Source organism: Neofelis nebulosa, chromosome 15 (assembly GCF_028018385.1).
Source record: "Neofelis nebulosa isolate mNeoNeb1 chromosome 15, mNeoNeb1.pri, whole genome shotgun sequence".
Lineage (NCBI taxonomy): Eukaryota > Metazoa > Chordata > Mammalia > Carnivora > Felidae > Neofelis > Neofelis nebulosa.
In genome coordinates this window covers 49781593-49790220 of record NC_080796.1, presented here as the reverse complement: position 1 = coordinate 49790220, position 8628 = coordinate 49781593, and positions in this window count along the sequence as shown.

Here is an 8628-nt window from a genome sequence, read left to right as displayed (position 1 = left end):
CCCGCCCCCCCCCCCCATTCCCCTTGACGGTCAGTTTCATGTGTCAACTTGGCGAGGCTATAGTAATTTAATTAAACACTGATCTACGTATTGCTGTGAAGGTATTTTCTGGATGTGGTTAACATCTGCAAAACCTTAAAGAGATTACCCTCCATAACATAGGTGGGCCTCATCCAATCAGTTGAAGGGTCTTAAAAGCACACCTGAGGGTTTCCTGAGGAAAAAGACGTTCTGCCCTCCACCAGCTGCATCAGCACTTGCCTGGGTTTCTAGCCTTCCTGCTCCTCTACAGAAAACAGAACCAGCCCCCACAATTGTATAAGTCACTTCCTTGAAATTAATCATATGTATGTGTCTGTCTGTGCATATGTACACACACATACCCATAGCCTACTAGGTCTGTTTCTCGGGCGAACCCTGATTGATACACCTCCCCCTGTCCACCTGCTACTCCTCTTGGGTTCCCTGCCCCCGTGAATCGCACCCTCCGGACCTTCACGTCCTCACCACCAACCCTGTGTCCTGCCAACCATCCAGGCCTGCCGCTCCTGCCCCTCCTGCTTCTACCCCACGCTCCCTCCCACAGTCTTAGCTCTGACCCTCACAGTCTCCATCTGAATTCTGGCCATCTCGTCCACACCAGGCTTCATTTCCAGTCTCAGCCCCTCCTACCCACCCTCCAGACTGCAGTCAGAGCGAGCTCCCTGAAATGCAAATCAGAACCTGTCACTCTCCTGCTAAAAATCCTTCAGCTTCTCCTGCCTCCAGGTTGATGCCAGGGTCCGTCCTATGACACAGATCATCGTATCTGCCCCTCCCTTTAGCTTTGCCTTTTTCTCTTGCCTTGCGCAGTTCACTCTTGCCACATTGCTCTGCCTGCCCTTTCTGGAAGGGGCTAGACTCTCTCGTTTCACCCTTTTAGGACTGTTCCTGGTTTGGAACAGTCATCTTTCTCCCTTGGGGATGCCTGTTTAAATCCTCCTTGCTCTCAAGAATTGGCCCAGTGATCACCGACTCTTTCTCAGGCACTGACCAGCCCTGACCCTTTGTGGAGGGCATGCCTCTCCCTGCTCTGTCCAGGATGGGTGTCTCCACCCTGGGTCTCATAGCTTTACTCTCAGCAGAGCATCTGGTGTGCAATATATGCTTGTTAAGTGAATTGATGAGTGAGACATCCATTCCTCTGCGGTTCCTCTGGGGTAGGGGTGGAGGAGACTGTGTTGGGGCACAGTTGGCCCCTTCTCCTCTTAGTCCTGGGTGCCCAGGAGGCAGGGCAAATACCAACCCATTTAGTGCAAGTTCCTTTGAACAGATGCAGCACCGCCCTGGAGCCTGGGGAGCCTGAGCTACGTTCAGCCCCCCAGCCACCCCCTCAGCCAGATGTCGCCGTGCAGGGCACGGTCACATGTGCTGGCCCAGTCTGAAGGCCTGTGGCAGGAGCTGTCTCCAGGGTCAGAGAACGAGCCTGAGGTGCTGGGCCTCTGCCTGGAGAGGCTGCGAGGTGGGTGCAGACCTTCCTGGGAGACTGAGGTACGGGGCTGGCTTTGTGGGTAAATGAATTAATTTATTAATTAAAATAATTTTAATAATTATTACTTATTAATATTTTTTGAAGAAAGGCCTAGCATTCTCATTTTGCATCAGGCCCTGCAAATTCTGTAGTCAGTCCTGCTGAGTTTAGTGGGGTCGCCCCACTAAAAACAGTACCCGGAGTTATTGGGCCAAAGGGACTGGGGGTGGCTGACTCCCTCCACCTCCTCAGAGGACCAGGACCCCATTCCAAACTTCAGCTTCTGCCCCGGGCTTTGTTAATTTCGTAGGGGCAGGTCAGCAGGAACTTCGGGGTTTTGATTCCTTGGAGATCCACGAAGCCAGGAGCATGGTCCCTTGTGCTAAAAAATGAATGCGTTTCACATATTCATTTTTTATTTACTTATTTATTTTTAACGTTTATTTATTTATTTTGAGAGAGAGAGTGTGTGCGTGTGTGTGCATGTGCATGTGAGTGGAGGAGGGGCAGAGAGAGAGAGAGAATCCCAAGCAGGCTCCGTGCTGTCAGCACAGAGCCAGACGCGGGGCTCGATCTCACAAACCATGAAATCATGGCCCGAGGTGAAATTCAGAGTCAGAAGCTTCACCGACTGAGTCATCCAGGTGCCCCACGTTATACATTTTTAAGTGGTTGAAAAAATAAAAAGAAGACTGTTTCATGACCCATGAAAATAATATAAAATTTCAGTGTTCATAAATAAAGACTTACTGGAACGCGGCCACACGTGTTCATTTATGGACTGTCTGGCTGCTTTCAACTTAAACCGACAGTTGAGCCCTCGCAAACAGAGGTGTGCCAAACGTAGCCAAGCCATCCCTTAGTCACCCGGAGCCTGGTGGAGATGGCAGTCACTGGCCCTCAGATGTCAGGCTTCTTTTTTGCCTTAGCTCCGTGGTCGTGGTTCTCCACCAGGGGACCTCTGGCAATGCCCGGAGACATTTTTGGTCCTCATGACAGGGTGCGTGGGGGTGGAATGTCGGCTTCTTGCATCGATGGGGAGGTCAGGGATACGGCTAAACACCCTGTAATGGAATTAACCGGCAGGAGCAAGGTTGTCAGCGGGAATGAGGTTGGCAATCTCCGTGTGGAAGCTCAGGACGCCGACGCGGCGGATTCCCGGTAGGCCTTCTGGGCTGAAGAACCGGCCAGAACTCCCACTGCCCTGCAACTGAGCGCCCAAAGACTGCATGTATAGGGTGTGTGTGGCGGCGGGGAGGGCAATGAGGAGGACCAAGAGAAAAGGCTTTGCCTTCCTTGGCCCCTCGAAGCTCCTAAAGCTGTCAGGGCCCCAGGCGGTCCTCAAACGGAGGCCTGGCCTCTTTCCTGAAGTCCCCCGAGGACAGACAGGCGCTCCTCTGCTTGGGCAGGTGAGCCCCGTCCTGGCAGGGGCTGGATGGTTACGGAGGCTGCCAGACAAGCCCGGAGGGAAGGGGTACAGAGAGGCATTGGAGGTGCTTCCAGGGGACTAGGTGAGTGAACAGGGTGACGGGGAGTGCGAGGTGTCGGTAGCCTCGGGGAAGGGGTTGGCACTGCTCCCCCCCTGGCCTTCTGCAGAGCGACAGGAACAGATGCGGTGACTGTCAAATGAGATGCTCCTGGCACTTTGGGAAATTGCAGAATGAACAAAAGGAGGGTCACTGTCAGGAAACACAAGCAGGGGCGCAGTGTGTACGGCTGGGCTGGCCTCTGGGGACTCCCTTTTCTTGAAGGGCAGGGAGCAGGGGTCCCTGGCCTGGCCTCTGGGCTGCTGGTGGGTTGGGAAAGGGCGGGCAGGCCCCAGGGGCAGGACGGGTGCGGGTTAGAGCCAGGGCCAGGGTCAGGCTGCACATGGCCTGGAGTCTGGTAAGTGGCAGGGCTGTCTGGAGGTCATCTCATCTCTCCTCCGGCCGCTGGGTCCAGCCCCGGCAGATGGCACCTTGCCAGCTGAGGATCCAAGCAGAGGGGCTGTCAGCAGGAATGACAATTCACCAGCTGTTACTTGCGAAGCCCCCGGGGGAAGCAGCCGGGCTCTCTCGGAAACTCCATGGACAAAGAGGCATGTGTCTGAGGGTCTACGGGAGCCGCGCCTTCTCTGGGTGGACGGTGGGCAGCGGGAGTGGCTGGAACAGCTGTGGCCTCATCCCTGAGGCTTACCTGGCCTGCCTGGAGAGGCCGGAGGCTAAGATTGGCACTGTGTGGCCAGCAGTGACTGAGGAGGTAGGGCAGGTTAGAGGCAGGAGGCTCGGACTCCGTGCTCCTAAAACCTATTAAAAGAACAGGAAAAGAGGGGCGCCTGGGTGGCTCAGTCGGCTAAGCGTCTGACTTCGGCTCAGGTCATGGTCTTGCGGTTCGTGGGTTCGGGCCCCACACTAGGCTCTGGGCTGACAGCCTGGAGCCTGCTTTGGATTCTGTGTCTCCCTCTCTCTCCTCCCTTCCTCTACTCGCACATGCTCTCTCTCAAAAATAAACATTAAAAAAATTTAAAAAAAAAAAAAAAAGAACAGGAAAAGAGAAGGGCACTAAGCGATTTCCCAAGTGGGGATGGTTTTAACTGCAATGTGGAGCTAATTTAGACCCAAAGAAAACTCTTTCTAAGACCGAGGTGTGGGAGGCCAGACAAGTGACAGAGAAGCTGTGGAATCTTTCCCAGGTGTCAGGGACTTGCCTGCTTGGTCTGGTGGCCAGGGTTGGCTGAAGTTCCCCCAGCCAGATGGTCCTGGGGCCCAGCTTTGTCCTCGCTTGGCACACCCTCTTCTCCCTTGCCCCTGGAGCTGTAGCAGCTGAAGTATAGACGGGAGAATAGGGGCAGGGAAGCTGGGGACTCCTGACATTCTAAAGGCATTGGTTCAGAGAGGCTCCCCTACCCCCACCCCGCCCCCAACGGGAAAAGCCTGCCCTGTCCATCCGGGAAGTGAGCTGGCCATCAACGGATGGCCAGCCGTGACTGGAGGGCGAAGGACAGCAGACAGATGCAAGGGGTCGCGCCCTTCATTTGCTGGAGTGCCATCCTTCTCCCTGTCAAAGATCTGGGTGTGGGGGGAGCCAGCCGACAGATGCACCGCGGAGGAGGGGGGGGCCTGCTCTTCCCTCTTCCTTGCTGGTTTCCCGGAGCCTGCTGCATTGTTAGCTGGTGCCCCCGGGGGACAGACTTCAGATGGACGGAAGCGGGTGTGTGTTTTGTTTTGTGGGGTGGGGGGGAAGTCTCTGAGCCAAGAACCTATTTGGCTAATGAAGTCGTAATTACTCCCAGCTCACTAATAGGATGAAAGCAAGGGAGGGGGGCTCCGTTAAAAGCCACTGATGGACCCAAACGAGAGGGTGCCTGACAGCTCTGAAGAGGCACTAGAGGGTCGGAAATGGAGGGGCGCCTGGGTGGCTCAGTTGGTTGAGCGTCCAGCTTCGGCTCAGATCACGATCTCTCGGTCTCTGAGTTCGAGCCCTGAGTTGGGCTCTGTGCTGACGGCTCGGAGCCTGGAGCCTGCTTTGGATTCTGTGTCCCCCTCTCTCTCTGCCCCTCCCTCACTCATCCCCTCTCTCTCTCTCTCTGTCTCAGAAATAAACATCAAACAAAATTTTTTAGAAATGGAGAGGAGTGGGAGTCAGGGTTGGGGAAGGGAGGAAAGCGGGTGCAGAGGCTCTGCCTTGGTTTATGGTTTGCCTATTTTTCGGAACTAAGGTTATACCTATGTGGTCCTCAGTTTAGGATAGGACGAGATTCCCCAGAATGACCACACTGCTTCTTCCGGCCCCCAGCTTCCTCAGAGTGGCCTAGCTCCCAGCTGTCTGCTTCAGTGGGGGGCTAGAGGGCCCCAGAAGAGTCTAGGGCAGCTGAAGATCTCAAGCTACTTCTTTTTTTTAAAAGAAATCTGTTTGAAGTTTATTTTGAGAGAGAAAGAGAGAGCGTGTGAGCATGTGTGAGTGGGGGAGGGGCAGAGAGAGAGAGAGAGAGAGAGAGAGAGAGAGAATCCCAAGCAAGCCCCAAGCTGTCAGCACAGAGCCTGACTTGGGACTTGAACCCACGAACTGTGAGATCATGACCTGAGCTGAAATCAGGAGTCAGAGGCATAACCGATTGAGCCACCCAGGTGCCCCTCAAACTATTTCTATTGGCTTTGGAATGGCTATATTTGTCAGTTTGTGTATTTCACCCCACCCTGGGAAAAACTCTCAGCCCTTTCCAATACAGTCCGGCCATAATTTGAAATGGGAACCTGCTTTCCCCAAGGAGGCATTAGCTACCGTGGAAGGGAGGGCCGGCGCATTCTCTGCGTCTGGGGGGTGGGTGGGGAGCCAGTTTGGGATTTACATCTGATGTGGGGGTCTGTGGAATGAGGGGATGGACCGGGGCTCACACCAGCCCTGACGTTCTGTAGGTCTAGGCATGTGCACGTAACTGAGAAGGGACTGGGCCTCCTTCTGCTCAAGACTGTCCCTGTGGCCCCCGTGCCTGCACCGTCCAGACCTCCTCAGCAATTAGCCAGCAGCCTTGACTCTCCCGGCTACACCAGGGCACGGCACTGTGGACAACATGGAAGGAGGCCCAGGTGGCTTTAAGGAAGGACTTTATTTTGTTTTTTATGGAAGTTGCTGCTGGGCCTGGGGGTGGAGAAGGAGGGTGGATTTTAGCCCTTCTGGACCTTCAAGAAGATTACAGGGATGGGTTTTGCCAAATTCCCCTTCGCCGGAGAGAAATGCTGCTGGTGTTGAGAAGGAGGGAGCCGTGTGGCCTGGAAGAGGTGCTTTTTCTTGCCCTAAGCTTGGGAGTTGGGCTCCTGAATCCGGGGGAGAATGTCCTCTGGGAAGTGACTAGCCCCCTGACCCAGTCCCACTGGGATCAGGGCTGTGAATGCTCACCCGGGGGTGGGGGCATTGGCGGAGTCCTCTCATTCTCTCTTAGGACAAAGCCAGGCTGTCTGGATGTCTGGCCTCATCCTCTTCTGCCACATGGATTGCCTGGTGGGTAGAGGGTCGTGCTGTGTCTTAACAGCCAGATGGGAGCTATAGAAGGAGCAGGAGGGAGGGTGGGTGGTGGAAGATGGACAGTCCTTTCCGATAAATGAGAGTGGGCCCCTAGACTTTAAAAAGAGACAAGAGCACTTAGGGGACTTAGGGAAAGTTAATTAATGGGGCTGTAGAATGAACCTCTAGCTCTAAACGCTCATCACCGACCCTTACATCCAGCCACTTGGAACCTGGCAAACTTGCTTTTAGGATGACAAACACTGCCTGCCCCCGTGCCCCTTGTCAATACCACACAGACTAAACCACGAGCTGGGCAGTAAATACAGTAATGCAGCCGGCTTGAATGCAAATGAGGCCTGCTTCCTGTGCAAGGGACCACTGGGTCCTAAGGACCAGCAGACCACCCACTGCGTGGGAGAGGCAGGTCTGGGCGCCACAGATGTATAAGCAGGCATGAGTGTCAGATCCTGCCTGGAAGGACGGGGAGGACTTTTGCAGGAAGATGAGGATAGGGAGAACATTCTAATATGCAGAAGGGGAAAGCAGAAGGGGGTTCATTCATTTATTTAAATTAAAAAAAATTTTTTTTTTTCCAACGTTTTTTTTTTTTTTTTTTTTTTTTTTTTTTTTTTTTATTTATTTTTGGGACAGAGAGACAGAGCATGAACGGGGGAGGGGCAGAGAGAGAGGGAGACACAGAATCGGAAACAGGCTCCAGGCTCCGAGCCATCGGCCCAGAGCCCGACGCGGGGCTCGAACTCACAGACCGCGAGATCGTGACCTGGCTGAAGTCGGACGCTTAACCGACTGCGCCACCCAGGCGCCCCTTAAAAAAAAAAAAAAAAAATTTTTTTTAAACCTTTATTTATTATTGAGAGACAGAGAGAGACAGAGCATGAGCGTGGGAGGGGCAGAGTGAGGGGGAGACACAGAATCCGAAACAGGCTCCAGGCTCCGAGCTGTCGGCACAGAGCCCGAAGTGGGGCTCGAACCCACCAACTGTGACATCATGACCCGAGCTGAAGTCGGATGCTTAACCGAATGAGCCACCCGGGAGCCCCTCATTTATTCAAATTTAACAAATTGTTATAGAGCACCTATTAGGCATCAGGCACTCTTCTGAGAACTTTCCACATTTTTTGAATGTTTATTTAGTTTTAAGGGAGAGAGTGTACAAGCTGGGGAGAGGCAGAGAGAGGGGGGACAGAGGATTTGAAGCGGGCTCTGCGCTGACAGCAGTGAGCCCAGTGTGGGGCTCGAACCCACAAACTGGGAGATCCTGACCTGAGCTGAAGTCCGCTGCTCAACCTACAACCACCCAGGCCCCTTCTACATTTTAACTGATTTCATCCTTATGCCAACCTATGAGAGAGCTACAGTTACAATCCTTGTTTTGTAGGCGAAGAAACTAAGGCAAAGAGAGGTTATGTAACTTGCCTGAGGTCACACAGCTACACCTGAGCCCTGGCTCTTCTCTTCCTCATGCTCAAGGCTGACTTGGAACAGGATGAGTGCCTTTGGCTTCACTGGCCCCTCATCACATGACCACTGAGCCGCGCGGCCCCCACAACCCTGTCCTGGGCTCTCCTGGGCCGTCTTGGGGTGGAGTCGGGAGCCTGTATGTGCTACCACGTCAGAGCCAAGCAGTGAGGGGCAAATCGTTGAAAGCCGAGAGGCGGCTGATGGGGCACGATGCCTTTGACGCACAGAAGCCGGGCCCAGTTCTTCACAGAGATGCCCATTCATACCCGAGTGGGGCGGTAAAGGTGGAGGTTTTAGAATCAGAGAGACCTGGCAGTTAGTTCTGGCTTTGTCATTTACCCCGGGGCAAATATTAGCTCTGTGCAGCCAAAGCTTCCTCTTGCATAACAGGATATAATGCTACCTGCCTCAGCGCCTCAGCAAGCTGGCGAGAGGGTCACAAGGGAGAGTTTGCATAAAGTGCACATCACTCTCCCCGCACAGACGGCGGGCGTCAACGTCATTAGTTACTCTTGTCCTCTGAAGTCACTTAATGTAAATGTATTGTGACCCAAATGCCATCTGGTGCCCTCTTGCCTCTTTGACATCAATGAAAATGGATCAGTTCCCCGCCAATGCCACGGTCTGTGAAAGTCAGGGTCTCTCCCGCAATG